This window comes from Oryctolagus cuniculus, chromosome 1 (assembly GCF_051225735.1).
Source record: "Oryctolagus cuniculus isolate XC-2025 breed Fujian yellow rabbit chromosome 1, ASM5122573v1, whole genome shotgun sequence".
NCBI lineage: Eukaryota > Metazoa > Chordata > Mammalia > Lagomorpha > Leporidae > Oryctolagus > Oryctolagus cuniculus.
In genome coordinates, this window is record NC_142867.1 from 57,674,638 (window position 1) to 57,692,141 (window position 17,504).

The 17,504-nt window shown below is 38.9% G+C and overlaps 1 protein-coding gene and 1 pseudogene across 15 annotated transcripts in view; one reads left to right on the forward strand and one right to left on the reverse strand.

The window, feature by feature from the left end:
- STK33 (serine/threonine kinase 33) overlaps positions 1-17,504 on the forward strand; it is a 181,974-nt gene that overhangs the window by 38,756 nt on the left and 125,714 nt on the right. The gene's annotated exons all lie outside the window — the stretch shown is intronic.
- Positions 12,481-12,988, reverse strand: LOC149128412 (large ribosomal subunit protein uL23 pseudogene; annotated as a pseudogene).

The window sequence follows — 17,504 nt, forward strand, 5'->3', positions numbered from 1 at the left end:
GAAGATCTAACATATTTGTCATTATGTGTCTGATAAAGAGAACAAATGGATGGAAACATTTCGAAATATAATGGAGAACAAAACCTTCAGAGATTAAATTAATTAGTAATCTGCATATCAAAAGGGCACAGAGTTCCCAGAGAACTCAAACGGGATGGCCAGTATCAAGTAAGCTTATCACAGTAGAGTTACTTGTACTTCAAGATTAAAAAAAAGAATCCTGTAGACACCAAGCAGAAAAAGCAGGTCATCCAAAAGGGGGCAAACCAGCCTGGCCTCACATCACAGTGACAGCCGAAGCCAGGAGGCTGCTGGGAGCATGTCTGGAGCTCTGGATGGGGAGGCGCGTGACCTGCAGGGCCGTAGCTAGGAAGGCTGTTGTTTGTGCACTGGGGTAACAGACAATATTCTCAAACATTCAAGGACCTATTGTTTCAGACATTGCCCTGTGAGTAAAAGACATCTTCTCTAAATGATACAGAAAAATCAGTTAGGAATGGAGAAGCAGAGGTGTGATGGGCTTGGCATGGCATATGGAGTATACTTATATATAGAGTAGGCCAGGTCTGAATAACTGTGCATACTATGAAAACAGGAAAATGTAGACATTCTAAAATTAATAATAAAAACTGGATTTATGTAGCATAAAGTGGGAGTCATGAGAATATGTGGAGATATGTATGTGTGTGAACTCATTTATTTTAGTGAAAAAAGAGTCTGTAGATACAGCCTAAAGATGAAGAATTTGCTGATTTGAATTCAAGTCTTCACAGACACAAACTGGCTTGTGTCAATTCAGCTAAGTTTAAATCTCATGTGTAGTTCCAGAGTCTTCATCTGTACCATGGGAATAATGATGCTACTCACCTACTAACATTGGGATGGTTAAATGTAATAATGTGTGTGAGATACTTAGAATAATACCTGGCCCTGAGTGAACATTCAATGAAAATTACCTACTTATTATTATTATTATCTTTATTGTTTTAAAGAGAAAACATAGGTAGGTACTTTTATAATCTTAGAACAGGGAAGGCCTTTCTAAACATAACTCTAAACCCAGTGACCATTAAGAGAAGAGTAATAATTTGACTTCATAAAATCTAAAAGCTTTTGCATGGCAAAATCATCATAAAAATCAATGAACAAATACCCAGGTGGGGAAGGATAATCACAATGGAGATGACAGGAGAAGGATTGATATTGTTAATATTCAAGAATCACTGATAAGTCAACAAGAAAAAAATGAGCAAAAATCAATGTGAACAGGTATTTTGCAGAAAAATAAAGGTAATAAAAATTTGAAAAAATACAAAACTTATAATTAAGGAAGGAAAATTAAAAATGAGATGCTATTTTTAATTTATCAAATTGACAGAGATGAAGAAATTTGAAAATATCTAATAAGGAAATAGACATGAAATTCACATTCTTAAATCTTTCTTGAGGGGAATTTGGCATTTATCAAAATCGTAAAATGCTGGGGCTGGTATTGTGGCACAGCAAGTTAAGCTACCACCTGTGATATCAGCATCCCATATGAGTACTTTATTCATTTCCTAGAATTATATGAGCTACTCGCTGGTTCGAGTTCTGGCTGCTCCATTTCTGATCCAACTCCCTGCTAATGTGCCTGGGAAGGCTTCAGAAGATGGCCCAAGTGCTTGGGCCCATGCCACCCACGTGAGAGACCTGGATGGAGTTCCAGGCCTGTGGCTTCAATCTGGCCCAGCCCTGGCTGTTGCAGCTATATGGAAGCAGATAGAAAATCTCTGCTTTTCAAATCAATCAAGAAATCTTTTAAAAACATTGTAAAGTACTCACAATCTTCTTTATTGCTGCAGTGCTACTGTTTAGAATATGTACTGTCGTCATCTTAATACACAAATGTGGTAAACTGGTATTGCTTGTAGCTTTATAATAGAAATAAATTGGAAATAACTTACTTGACTGCAGATATGAATTTGTTAAATAATTTTAAGTGCTTAAATACCTTATAATATTCTATAGCCATTAAAAGATGTATAAATATGTGAGGCTACTTTCTAATTTTTTTAGGCTACTTTAAAACATTTATGGAAGAATGGAATTCAAAGATAAGTACTTTGGTACAAAAATTGTGAAACTGTATATATTAGAGGTCTTTTAAAAGTTAATAGAGGGGGCCAGCACTGTGGCGTAATGGGTAAAGCTGCCTCACTTGCAGTTCCGGCATCCCATATGGGTACCAGTTCGAGTCCCGGCTGCTCCACTTCTGATCCAGCTCTCTGCTATGGCCTGGGAAAGCAGTGGAAGATGGCCCAAGTGCTTGGGCCCCTGCACCCACAAGGAGGCCTGGAAAGAGCTCCTGGCTCTTGGCTTTGGATCAGCACAGCTCTGGCCATTGTGACCATCTGGGAAGTGAGCCAACAGATGAAAGACTTGCCTCTCTCTCTTTTTGCCTCTGCCTCTCTGTAACTCTTCCTTTCAAATAATTAAATACATCTTTAAAAAAAGTTAACAGAAAATGTGTATCATGAAAAAAACACATAGATCTAAAAAATTTTTGCACCAAAGTAAACATATCTTAATTCAATTATTCCCACAAATGTTTTTAAGTGTCCTCATATACAGTTGGCCTCCATATCACTGAATTCTGTGGATCAGAAATATTTGAAAAAAATAATTGCCTATACCGAATATGTAGGACTTTTTCTCAACATTATTTCTTAAACATTCCATTTACATTGTATTTGTATTGTATTAGATATTATAAGTTATCTAGAGATGATTTAATTTACTCAGGAGGATGTGTGTGGGTTATTGCAAATACTATACCATTTTATGTAAGGGACTTGAGCATCCACAGATTTTGACATGTGTGAAGGATCCTGGAGCCAATCCTGTGTGGACACTGAGCAGCAACTGTATATTGATAACAGAAAAATGATCAGGCTATCCTATTTAGGGAAAAAAGTAAGTTACCTGGGAATTGGTGTAATATGCTTTATTTACTGAAAATAACATATAATTTATACTTATATACATGCATAGAAAATTTTTAGTCTTACACAAAGTGCATTGTGAGATGGGCAGTGGGGATGGGCAATGGGGATGCTGTGGACTTTTATTTTCATTTTATACCCCTAGGGCTCTTCCAATTTTTATTGCAGCAATTCTCTTTTAATTTCTTAGTAATTAAAAACAAACAAAAGGAAAATTTCAATTGTTGTGACTGTTGCTTTTCAAAATGGAATTTAATATTTGGGGAATAAAATTATTTTGGATAAAAAGCAAAGCAAGTTTGATCAAGTCAACTAACGTTTATTCAACAAAAATTTAGTGAGATTTCACTTCACAACCTATGTGAGAGCTTTTGATTCTTACCAGCCTGTAGGACAGCTAATACTTGATAAATGCTATAAATAGAGGATCAAACATTTCTGCTAGGGGTTGGTTTTCCTAATTAAAACCAGAGGAAATTAGTTTATTAGTGAACACTGTTTTCACCGCAGACCATTGTGGTACCAACCTAGAAACTAGCATCAAGGGCAGGAAAATAATGCTGTTGCTGAATTTTGTGTTTCCAGCTATGGCATTGAGTTGGCTTTGTGCTTTGGCTATCATGCTAGTGGCTGCTGAAGGTGGTGGGGATATGTGAGAGGGATGTTTAAGGATAAAGTTGATGACAGGAAAATAAGATCTGCCTTCTTGAGGAAAAACCAGATTGATGAAATGCCATATCTACCAGTGATATTATGTCACTGCATCCCTTACTGCTATCAGGGCAATGATTTTATGAAGAATATTGTACTTCTGTGTAGTCAAGCATTTTCTATAGCGTGGCCATATGGCTTATACCAATGTATTTAGAAATTATGACTTTTTTCTATTAGAGGATCTGTGATTCTTCAAAATCCTCTGCTCAAGACATTTGAGCAATGGGAAATGATTGCAGTATCCAGTTGGCATTAGCTGTTTGAATCTGAATGTCCCTATAGCCATTTCTGCTATTAACACTTGTATTGACATCATTGATAATACTAGGAAAAATTTAGGCATAAATGTATTTGTTTCATACTCATTTAATATGTGGAAAACTGTGCTACTTTTTAAATTAGGTTCCTGGTGTGTGTGTGTATGTGCGTGTGTGTGTGTGCATGCACATGCCATAGGTGTTTGTCCCATGTTTACATAGGTTTGCTCCATGTTTTCTGTTGTGTGACTTAGGCATAGTGTGGTGATGATTTTTGGAATGCAAGTGTCTATTTATAGTAAAATTGTGTCTCCTTGAACAAATCTGTGTTGGTCTTTTCTCTTTTCAGTTTAAGTTTATATAGTCCATCCAATTTGCAGAAGCCAGTATTTGGAAAAATGCTTCTCAATGAATTATGAGAATTGTATTTTTCCTTTCGGTGCAGGTGTTGTGATATGCCAAGTTAGCTCAGTATTTCCGATTTTATACCAGCTTCTCTAGTTCCTTACTGGCAGTTGATTTATTCGTTGTACTAGTGAATTAGGTAGTTCATGGGTACTAGTGAATTGGGTCATTTTCCTACATTAAAATTTTGTGACGGACTGTAACTTGGATAAGGTTCCAAATGCCTCATGATGAACTACTTTGAATTTCTCTAAACTTCTGTCACTTAAGGTTCAGTACATTGCTTATCTTCTTTGTGTTTATTATGCTATGAAGAAGACCTGGTATTGTTTATGGCATGAAATACATATTTGCAAGTGGTGTGTGATTTATTTATTTATTATTTATAAATGAATTATTTGAAAAAGCTTAGTTATCTTTCTTTGAGGGCTTTCTTCTACTTCAGTGGTGATTTGGGCTTAAGTTAAATCTTTTGCATTCTAACATGATGTTCATGGATCAAGGAGCTGTAGCAAGTTTCTATTGTCTTCCTTATATCTAACTTGTAATACTTACCTTTCCCTCAGATTCTATTCCTCATTGCAATCAATTAGTAGCTGTGCTGTGAATTAGTAAAAATATGAGAGATAATAATGCATATTTTGACTTGAATGTGCGCTTTAATGTTTTCTTTGTGGAAATACCTTTATTCTGATTCTAGCACATAATTTGAAGTTGTAGATTTCTTTTAACTTTCTCTTCAAAAGAGAAAGTATCTTAGTCAATTGTACGTGTTGCAAAGAGAGGTATTACAGTGATACCTTAAAAATCTATTAAAATCGGGGCCAGTGCCATAGTGCAGTAGGTTAATCCTCTGCTGGTGGCACCAGTATCCCATTTGGGTGCCAGTTCAAGTCCCAGTTGCTCCTCTTCCAATCCAGCTCTCTGCTGTGGCCTGGGAAAGCAATAGAAAATGGCCCAAGTCCTTGGGCCCCTGCACCCATATGGGAGACCTGGAAAAAGCTCCTGGCTCCTGGTTTTGGATAGGCCCAGCTCCAGTCACTGTGGCCGTTGCAGGAGTGAACCAACGGAAGGAAGACCTTTCTCTCTGTCTCTCCTTCTCACTGTCTGTAACTCTACCTCTCAAATAAATAAATAAAATCTTTAAAAAATTTATTAAACTCTTTTATTATTCATAGAACAAATATTAAACGCCTACTATGTGTTACATAACTTTAGGCTCTGGAAAATGTTATAATGAGCAAAAATATAGTCCTTCCTCTTAATGTAGTAGGGGGAGGGAATAAGTACTATGAAGAAAAAGTACAAATTTGAAAGAGAAAACCAGAGATCAATTTGGATGAGCAATTTTAAAGAGGCCTTTCTGAGGAGGTGGCGTTGAAACCGAGATCTGCAGGAGAAGGAGTTTACCGGAAGGGAAAGGGGGTGGAAGGATTTCCAGGCAGAGGCGAGAGGTTTTGTGATATCATTTTATAGTACTTATGACCTTTTTAGATGCTTATATAATTAGGTACTAGTCTATGAGCTAGACAGTTTATAGGACTGTGTTACTGAAAAGATGCATATAAATTACATTTTTATAAATGAATTCCTGAATTCCTGCAGGCTTACATTATGTTCACTGTGCTATATCATCTGCATTTGATTGATGTTCAGTTGCTTCAATTATTGCTAGATTGATCTTTCTATAGCACAACTTCGATGATGCCTTTTCCTGCTCAGAAATCTTCTCCAGCTCCCCAATTACCCAGTAAAATCCAAACTAATCCCCTTATTGTCAGGCCCTCCCAAATAGGCCCCACTCTCAATATGCTACTTTTAACTTTAGTTATTCCTCTTTCTGCACTACTCTGTCAACCAGCAAAACTTGAGGCTGAGAATGGGTGCTTTGTCCTGTGTTCACTTTTACTCTCCTCATTTCTTCTCCTTTCCACTCTGTTTACGTCTTTCTGAGAATGTCCACATATCATGTGTCTGTCCGGGCCCCTCTCCAGCATTGCCATTCAGTCTCAGGATCTTCTCTCGTCTCCCCAGCTGGAAGTCTTCTCTCTTCTCACTTCTCATGACATTTTATCTTCACTCTTCTTTAGATACTTCTTTTTTTTTTTGCAATTAATATTTTAAGCAAGAAATAATTGTATACATTATGTAGTATATAATGTTATGTTTTGATGGATGTGTACAGTGTGAAATGATTAAATTGAGTTAATTTACATATCTGTCACCTCATTTGTCATTTTTTATGGTGAGATATTTTACATTTACTCTCTTAGTTATTTTGGAACTTACATTATTATTGGTTGTAGGCACCCCGCTGAAAAATAAATCCCAACACTCATTCTTCCTGTCCAACTGATACTTTGTACCCTTTGACCAACAACCCTTTTCTCCCACCCTCCCATCTCTGGTAACCATCATTTTACTTGTGTACAAGTTTGACTTTTAGATTCTACATATAACTGAGATCATGCAGTATTTGCTTTTCTCTTTCTCGTTTCTTTTTTTTTTTTTTTTTTTAGATTTACTTATTTATTTGGAAGGTAGAGTTACAGAGAGGCAGAGAGAGAGGTCTTCCATCTACTGGTTCACTCCCCAGATGGCCGCAGTGGATAGAGCTGTGCCAATCTGAAGCCAGGAGCCAGGAGCTTCTTCCTGGTCTCCCACGTGGGTGCAGGGGCCCAAGGACTTGAGCCATTTTCTATTGCTTTCCCAGGCCTTAGCAGAGAGCCGGATTGGAAGTGGAACAGCCGGGATTCAAACTGGCGCTCATATGGGATGCTGGCACTGCAGGTGGTGGCTTCACCTGCTAAGCCACAGAATTGGCCCCTCATTTCTTTTTTTTTTTTTTATTTTATTTGTTTATTTGAAAGGTAGAGTTACAGACAGAGAGAGACACAGAGAGAAGGGTCTTCCATCCACTGGTTCACTTCCCAAATGGCCACAGTGCCTGGAGCTAGGCCTGTCCAAAACCAGGAGCCAGGAGCTTCTTCCATGTCTCCCTTCTGAGTGCAGGGACCCAAGCATTTGGACCATCTTCTACTGCTTTCCCAGGCTGTAACAGAGTGCTGGGTTGGAAGAGGAGCAGTTGGAACACAAACTAACGCCCATATGGGATGCTGACGCTACAGGCAGAGGCTTAGCCTATTATGGCACAGCGCCGGCCCCTGGCCTGCTCATTTCAAAATAAACTTATCATAATGTCTTCCTGGTTCATCCACTTTGTTGGAAATGACAGCATTTCCTTCTTTTAAAAGGCTGAATAGTATTCCATTGTATATATGTGAACGCACCTTGATTTATGATGGGGTTATGTCCTGATAAAAACATAATAGGTTGGAAATTTTTAAGTCAAAATTGCACTTAATGCTCCTAACCTACTTAATGTTATACTTATCTGAGCCTCTCGAAATGTGTTCAGAACACTTACATTAGCATAGAGTTGAACAAAGTCATCTAATTCAAACCTTTTTTTTTTTTTTAAAGATTTATTTGTTTATTTGAAAAGCAGAGTTACAGAAAGGCAGAGGCAGAGGCAGAGAGAGAGAGAGAATCTTCCATTCACTGGTTCACTCCCCAGGTGAATTTTGGCTGGAACTGGGCTGGTCTGAAACCAGGAGCCAGAGACGTCTTTTGGATCTCCCATGTGGGTGCAGGGGCCCAACCCCTTAGGTCATCTTCTGCTGCTTTTCCAAGACACAGCAGAGAGCTGGATCGGAAGTGGAGCAGCTGGGACTCAAACTCGTGCTCATGTGGGATGCCGGCACTGCCGACGGCAGCTTTAGCCACTGTACCACAGTGCTGGCCCCTCAAAGCCTTTTGAAAATAGACTATCTCATACAATTTATTGAATAGTTATATTAAAAATGGCTGGCAATGGGGTACCCTGTAGATTGTTGTTTACCCTGATGGTTATGTGGCTGACAGGGAGCTGTGTCCTGCTGCCCAGAACCTGGAGAGAAAATTGTACCACATATTGCTAGCCCAAGAAGAGCTGAAAATCCAAAGTACATTTTCTACTGAGTATTTATCATTTTCACAACGTTGTAAAGTTGAAAAACCACAAGTACAACTAGGTAAGTTGGGGTCTGTCTGTATATCACATTTTTTAACTGTTCATCTGTAATGATCACTTAAGTTGTTCCTTTATCTTGGCTGTTGTGAATAATGATGCAATGAACAAGGGAGTTTAGATATCCCTTTAGATATTGATTTCCATTCCCAGGAGTGGTATTGCTATGACAGTTCCATTTTTAGTTTTTAAAGGAACCTCCATGTTATTTTGCAGCACAGCTATTCTGATTTACATTCCCGCCAACAGTGTACAAGGGTTCCCCTTTCTCCACTTTCTCACCACCACTTATCTTTTGTCTTTTTGATAATAGCCATTCTAGCAGGTATGAAGGGATAGTTCACTGTGCTTTTAATTTACATTTCCCTAATGATTAGTGATGAGTATTCTTCATGTACTTGTTGACGTTTGTAGTCTTTTTTTCAAAAAATGTCTGTTTAGGTCCTCTGCTCATTTTTGACCACATTATTTTCTTCCTTTAGAGTTGTTAGAGTTGTTTGATTTCCTTACGTATCATGGATGTTAACTTCATTTTCAGTTGATTTTTGATTGTTGTGTGAGATATTCTGCATACGAATAACCAGTTTTTCCAGCACTGTTTATTGAAGAGGCTGTTCTTTCCTCATTGTATGTTCTTAACACCTTTGTGAAAATCTGTTGACTTTAAATGTTTGGGTTTGTTTCTGGGCCTCTACACTATTTTATTAGTCAGTATGTCTTCTTCTTCTTTTTTTTTTAATGTCAGAACCATGATGTTTTAGTTACAACAGTCTTACAATATATTTTGAAAGCAGAGAATATGCCTCTAGCTTTTTTTTTTTTTTTAAAGGTTTTACTTTATTTATTTGAAAGACAGAGCTACCCAGGGAGGGAGGGAAGGAGGGAGAGAAGGGGAGGTGGGGGAGGGAGGAAGGGAGGGAGGGAGGGAGGGAGGGAGAGAGAGAGAAAGAGAGAGATTGGAAGCTTCTATCAATTGTTTCACTCCTCAAATGACTGCAACAGCCAGAGCTGGGCCAGGCTGAAGCCTGGAGCTTCTGTCAGGTCTCCCACGTGGGTGCAGGGGCCCAAGCACTTGGGCTGTCCTCCTCTGCTTTTCCAGGCCCCACCAGCTTTTGTTTTTGGGTTTGTTTTCCCCCTCAAGATTGTGTTGGTGGGGTCGGTGCTGTGGCATAGTAGGTAAAAACCACTGCCTGCAGTGCCAACATGCCATATGGGTGCCGGTTTGAGTCCCAGCTGCTCCACTTCTGATCTAGCTCCCTGCTATGGTCTGGAAAAGCAGTGGAAGATGACCCAAGTGGTTGGGCCCTGCTCCTGTGTGGGGGGAGATCCAGAAGAAGCTCTTGGCTCCTGGCTTCAGATTGGCGCAGCTCCGGCCATTGCAGCCAATTGGGGAGTGAACCAGCAGATGGAAGACCTCTCTCTCTCTCTCTGCCTCTGCCTTTCTCTAACTCTGCCTTTAAAAAAAATAAATCTTTAAAAAATAAATAAAAACAAAAACAACAAAGATTGTGTTGGCCATTTGTCTCCCTCTTATTTAGAAGTTATTTCTAGGTACCTCTTGTCTTCCTAATTAAACTGGTGAGTTTCTTGAGGCCAAAGCCTGGGAAGGATGAGTCTTTGCTTCTCATTGTGCCTAATACAGTCCTCTACGTGTAGTAGGTGCTCAATAAAAATTTGTTGAAGGAATTTGTAAGCTAATTGTTGCTGGCTAGGTAGCCCCTAAAAAGTAGTTAATGATCTTTAAACAAATACATCAAGGAACTGATAATAATATACATAAATCTTTTGTAATGTTAGAATCTTAAGTTCATATTTTCTTACAAAGGGATGCTATTTGATTGGAATATTTATTTGTCTTTTTCTCCATTTCAGTGACACTGAATCACAGAGATTATTTTAGATTCATAAGTGGTGCTGTCATTTCCATTTTTGCCTCTCTTTTGAAGGTTTGCATGCTCATTTAGCTGTAAAAAGGAATGAAAAGAACAAATCAACACCCTTTGTGGGTGTTATTTCCACTTGGGAGAAGTAGATTTGAAAGCATGTCTAGGTAATGTATTTATTTTGATTGTTTGGAGTTTTCCAAGTACATGTGGCTTCAGATGAGCTTGGAATAATCCCAAATAGAATTTCCTTATTCATTGGTTCATTTGAACTTGTATTTCTGATAGACAACTTTCTACCTCTAAGTTTTATTAAAAACCATTTCCTTTTGAGAAGTTCTGCCCTTTGCTTCTGTTTGAATAAGTGTCTGAAGAACTTTTAGATTGCTGTTCAGTCTAGAAGGGGTAGATAGGACCTGGTCATGGTTTTAGCTGATGTGATTGTTAGGGTGTTTCTTAATGGAATAACATTATCTCTGGGTAATGTTTAAATATATGGAACAGTAGTTTCTTGCTTGTTTTTTAAAAAAATTATTTATTTATTTATTTATTTGAGAGGTAGAGTTACAGACAGTGAGAGGGAGAGACAGAGAGAAAGGTCGTCCACCCACTGGTTCAATCCCAAATGGCTGCAATGGCCGAAACTGGGCCGATCTGAATCCAGGAGCCAGGAGCCTCCTCTGGGTCTCCCGTGTGGGTGCAGGATCCCAAGCACTTGGGCCATCTTCTACTGCTTTCCCAGGCTATCAGCAGAGAGCTGTATTGGAAGAGGAGCAGCTGGGACTAGAACCAGCACCCATATGGGATGCTGGCATTGTAGGTGGAGGATTAATCTGTTTACACCACAGCCCCAGCCCCAGTGATTTGTTTCTTATAGCAACATTTATCTCCAAAAACAGCTAAAACAAAATATCATAGCAGAATAATATACGAATGTTATGATTTACTTAGTATTTGTAATTTCATTTAACAGATTTAACAGTACTGTTTTGACTAGAAGCTTTTTTTTATAAAGTTTTTTTTTTTTTTTTAAGATTTCATTTATTTGAGAGGTAGAGTTATAGACAGAGGGAGAGACAGAGAACGTTCTTCCATCCACTGGTTCACTGCCCAAATGGCCACAATGGATGGAGTTGGGCTGATTGGAAGTCAGGAGTCAGGAGCTTCTTCCAGATCTCCCACACAGGTGCAGGGGCCAAAGGACTTGGGCCATCTTCTACTGCTCTCCCAGGCCATAGCAGAGAGCTAGATTGGAAGTAGAGTAGCCTGGACTTGAACTGGTGCCTATATGGATTGTCAGCACTGCAGGTGGTAGCTTTACCTGCTGTGCCACAGCACTGGCTCCAAGTAGTGTGTTCTTTAGAAGGAAATCACTTAGGAATTTCATAACTTTATCATTAATTCTGTTGTTCATAAAATTTAACCCTGAAATAAAATATGATTCTGTAAATTGAATACATATGAATTATGGGATGCTTTTTTTCTTTAAATAGGTCGTTAATTTTCCTTACAAAAATATGTATAATAAAACAATTGAAGAATTAAAAATCTATAAAGGAAAGGCTATACATTTAAAAATTATCCATAATTGTTGTCTTTTGAGAGATAGTCATAATTTTAGTATTAATAAAATCAATCTCTAGCTAGGTCACAATTAAGGATATATGTAGGTCTGGGTTTAAAAAAATATAAAAATAGGTTTCTATTCTCCGGGAAGTTTCATATTAGGTTAAATTGGGGACATCAGAATTTTTGAAAATTCCTTTAAGATTGTTTTGAACTGGAAATGTGAATCATTATTTAAAAAGATCATATGGAGGGTGGTAAAAGTACCATCATAAGTAATAAAGTGATCATATGGATAGGATAGAGTGTCTGGTAATAATAACAGATAGAATTAAAAAAGGAATGAATGCTCCAACATGGGAAGCAGTCCACACAGCAGACTCATAAAATTACAATCACTTTAAGTAGCACTCTGACCTCAGAATCAGCTCTTAAGGCATTCTGGTCTGGCTGAAAAGCCCATGAGAACATTTCAGGCATGGAAAACCAAGACACTGTGGCAAAAAATGTCCTACATGAAGTACCTCAGTAGGTGAGACCCCAGTGAAAAGAAGTGGTCATCAAGGAAGGATGTACTTTTCTTTTCTTTTTTTTTTTATGGTGAAAAAACACATTTAGAATTAGCCAGCTGGACTCCGTTCAGATGATCCCAATTTTGTTGGCAACGTCCAGAGCGTCATAGTCAGGAGCCAGCCGCACATACACCTTCTTCTCTCCGTCAGGTCTGATCAGGGTGTTGACTTTGGCCACATCAATGTCATAGAGTTTCTTCACAGCTTGTTTGATCTGGTGCTTGTTGGCCTTGACATCCACAGTGAACACCAGTGTGTTGTTGTCTTCTATCTTCTTCATGGCCGACTCCGTGATCAGGGGGAACTTGATGATGGCATAGTGGTCAAGCTTGTTTCTCCTGGGGGCGCTCTTCCGAGGGTATTTGGGCTGCCGTCGGAGGCGTAGTGTCTTGGGCTGCCGGAAGGTGGGGGACGTGTGGATCTTCTTCTTGTTGTGGCTGTGGACACCTTTCAGCACTGCCTTCTTGGCCTTCAAGGCCTTTGCTTTGGCTTTGACTTTAGGAGGGGCAGGAGCTTCCTTCTTTGCCTTCGGCGCCATCTTGGAGGGTGTACTTTTCTTTAAAGTGAGGAGAAAACTTCCACTTTGCTGATGGCCTAAATACTGATGGAGTTTGTGGATTCAGTAGGCTTCCACAGCCTAGGCAGCTCATATCAAGAGCCTTGGGTGATCACTGAAATCATACATAAAAGTGTTAGTTGTTAAATTAACAACAAGAGTCATTGTGCACTAACTTCCCATGCAGGATCTCTGTCCTCAAAGAGTTGTGTTAAAATTATGTCCAAGTGCTCCCAAAAGATGTGTCATTCTTGGATGTTTCTTTAAAGCTAATAAAGTTTCTAAAAAAAAAAGTGAAATTAACTTCAAGATGCAATGACTTTGAACAGCCCTTATCTCCACTGTTGAGGAACAGCTTTTTTTGTGTGTGTGTGTGCAAATTATCGAACTCTTTACTTAGTGTGGAGCTGGTCTTCTGTGTATAAAGTTAATCGAAAATGGATCTTAGTGGAGAATAGGACTGGGAATGGGAGAGGGAGGAGGAAGAGAGGTGGGAATGTGGGTATAGTGAGCAGAATCACTGTGTCCCTAAAATTGTACTTATGAAATGCATGAAGTTGTATTCCTTAAATAAAAGTTTTCTTAGGAGGGAAAAAAACCCCAATCATATGGGTCTTTTAACCGTTTCTAGTTACCTTATTCAAATGAATATTTCCCTTTTTTTTTTTTTAAAGATGTATTTATTTATTTGAAAGGCAGAGCTACAGAGAGAAAGAGAGAGAGAGAGAGAGAGAGAGAAAATCTTGCATTCATTGCTTCACTCCACAAACAGCTGCAATGGCCGGGGCTGTGGCTGGGCCAAAGCTAGAAGCTAGGGACTTCATCTGGATCTGCCAAGTGGGGGCAGGGACCCAAGCACTTGGGCCATCTTCCACTGCCTTTGCCAGGCATATTAGCAGGGAGCTAGAGAACAGATGGGACTTGAGCCAGTGCCCATATGGGATGCCAGCATTGCAGGGGGCGGCTTAACCTGCTACACCACAGTGGTGGCCGCCAAAATTAGTATTTTAATTTTAAAATTGTTTGCTTTTAACATGTAAATTTGAGAAACATTGGTTTATCACCAAATGTGACCAAGTAAAATAATGGTGTTTTAATTTTCATAGTTAAAGAAAAACATTTTTGAGCTCTTGGTCACTGAAGGCAGTTTTCACCTGCTAATTTTTTTTTTTAGCAATTTTATCTATTTGAGAGGTATAGAGAGAGAACTTCCATCTGCTAGTTTGCTCCCCAAATGCCCACAATGTTAGGCTAAAGCTGGGAGTTGGGAGCATGATCTGGTTCTCTCACATGGGTGGGAGAAACCCAGTTACTTACGCCATCACCACTGCCTCCCAGGTCGGCATTAGCAGCAAGCTGCAGACAGGAGCTGGGGCTGGCTACTGAGATGTGGGACGTGGGGATCTTAACTGCTAGGCTGGATGTCTGAACCTCTTCTAATTTGAATGTCAGTTACATGGTTAATATAGTGTCCCTCTTTTGGATTCTCAAAGCCACATGGTAGGGCAACATCCTTAGTGAACATGTGTTTTTATTTGCCTGGTAGTATTTAACACCATAGGGGATTCTGATGAATGAGTAGATAAAGATCTTGAGAACAAAGACAGAGTCTGTGTTAGGCAGCATCAAATTGATGGGAGCACTAAGGTATAAAAAGTGGAAACTAAATATTTTCATTTATCAAAATTCATTCATTAAGTAAATATCCATTTATTGTTCAAGTGCTTGGTATTAATTTAGATCAGGCTTTCTCCACTTTCGCACTATTGGCATTTTGGGCTGAATAATTCTTTGTTGTGGACTTTTAGGGCTGGGTAATTCTATGAATTGTAGATGTGTAGCAGCATCCTTGGTCTGTATCCTGAAAATGCCAGTAGCACTTCCCCTGTTGTGACAATTAAAAACGGCCTCAGTTATTGCCAAATGTCTCCTGAGAGGAAAATCACCTCTGTTTTAGGACCATTATTTTAGATCACAAAGTTTTTTAATGATTTTTTTTAGCTTATACAAACAGAACAAATTTCATGTATTTCTTTTTTTTTTAAGATTTAATTATATATTTGAAAGAGTTACACACACACACACACACACAGAGAGAGAGAGAGAGAAAGAGAGGTCTTCCATCCACTGGTTCACTCCCTAGTTGGGCGCAACAGCCGGAGCTGTGCCGATCCGAAGCCAGGAGCCAGGAGCTTCCTCTGGGTCTCCCACACGGGTGCAAGGGCCCAAGGACTTGGGCCATCTTCCACTGCTTTCCCGGGCCATAGCAGGGAGCTGGATTGGAAGTGGAGCAGCCAGGACTAGAACTGGTGCCCATATGGGATTCTGGTGCTTCAGGCTAGGCCATTAACCTGCTGTGCCACAGTGCCAGCCCCTCATGTATTTCATATACACAGTTTTGTTTTTTTTTTTTTTTTGACAGGCAGATTTAGACAGTGAGAGAGAGAGAGAGAAAGGTCTTCCTTTCTGTTGGTTCATCCCCAAAATGGCCGCTATGGCCAGCGTGCTGTGCCAATTCGAAGCCAGGAGCCAGGTGCTTCCCCCTGGTCTCCCATGTGGGTGCAGGGCCCAAGCACTTGGGTCATCCTCCACTGCCTTCCTGGGCCACAGCAGAGAGCTGGACTGGAAGAGGAGCAACCGGGACAGAATCCAGCACCCCGACTAGGACTAGAACCTGGGGTGCCGGCGCTGCAGGTGGAGGATTAGCCAAGTGAGCCGTGGCACCGGCCTTATACACAGTTTTAAGAGCATAATGATACTTACCACCCTGCCCTTCCTCCCTCCCTCACCCCCACCTTCCTCATTCCTTTCTTATTTTTCTTTTGATTTTTACAATGACATACATTTCATTTAGTTTTGAAATGTATTTTGTGTTGCTTCCCTGTTTCAAATTTGTATGCATTTTCTGTGATTTGGTCTGTCAATATTTCCTGGGTAATTTCTCATCTGAAAAGTTACTCAGATTTTATAATGTCATGTGGAGCTGTCTATATTTTCCATAGTCACAGTGAAATAAAAACCTTACACTCTAAAAAAACAAATGATTTAATCATGAGTATGTGACATCTTGAATCAAAGAACCCATTGCTTCCTGGTATTCTGATCAAGAACAAATTCTTACAAAGAAACCTAAGTCATCTTATTTTTCCTCCTTTAAGGGTAATCCTGTTCATCTTTTGTCTTAAAAGCTCTGTAACGTATTGGTACTGTGTAAAAATTCCATTATTATAGAGACTATTCTCTTTTTCTCTGCTGCATCTTTTTTCTGAAGTTATGAGAGATGTGAAACATATTCTGAAAATTCATTCAAAGCTTTAAAACGTATTATATCCAGGAGAGACAGATTTAAGATTGCTGAGGTTTCTGGTTGAAGTACTTCAAGCAGAAATCCATACTCCATTAGACCCTCTAACATGGTGACCTTAATTTTCCAGATATTTTGCCCTTTACATTGAAAGTAGTATTTTAATACTATTTAAATCTTTTGGAGAGGCTTATAATGTCACAGACTTAAGTTGTGAAACATTTGAAACAAATGAAAAGTAAAATAGCTACTGATTCAGTACTGTGTGGTTTTATATATTTCAAAATATACAGTGATATAAGATATGCATGGAACATACTTAATGCATTCTAGTTGGTGGAAAAAAGCTGTCTAGGAAGGACTTGTTCATACTGAACTTGAACAGAATTTCTTTCAGTAGGTTTTTCTTGTTATTGCCTAAAGAGTTTATGATGAAGAGTAGTTGAGTTCTCTGAAGTTATGTACCTTATTCTGTGTGAAATTACGGGCTGGGTGAAATTAAAATCTACTGGGACGATAGTTACTGAGTTATCTTGCTTCAGCAGATAAAGCAGCAAATGTAAAGCTCTATTGTAAAGCTCTATTATACTACTGCATCAAGAAACTGAAAAGTAGTTTTTAAAATCCCTGTAGAAGAGATGAAAAAGTCTCATTCTTTCATTAGTAAATGAGGTCAATTTTTAAAAAAATACACATTAAAAATGTATACAGTTCTCAATTAAGTGATATAATTTAATCTAATCCATATCTTAAAGATATAATAACTGAAATCAGTTCTTTAGGAGCCCTTATTTTCTTCATGCTTAGAACCTAAATTGACCAGATAGTCTTTCCTTTAGTTTATAGCTCACTGACAATACAGCAAATATTATTAATTAATCCATAGAAGTAAAAGTTATATTAACCTGCATTTGTATATTAGTTTCTCTGTGAGTCATCTATTAAGTACATACTGTGATCTCACCACGTTCCTTCCCGTATATTCATGTTAGTTGAATGCCATATAACTCACATACCTATCTTAATGCCAAGTAGTTAATGTATGAGTTGCTAAGAGCTGTTCTTTAACATAAAGAAACAACTGCAGGTTGATTTTCCAAATCTTTTACTGTCTGGTCACAGTCCAGACCTGTTGCAGAGTTTACGCTTACTGGTATCGATGCTTTGAGGTGCTCCGTTGCTTTAGTCAAAAGT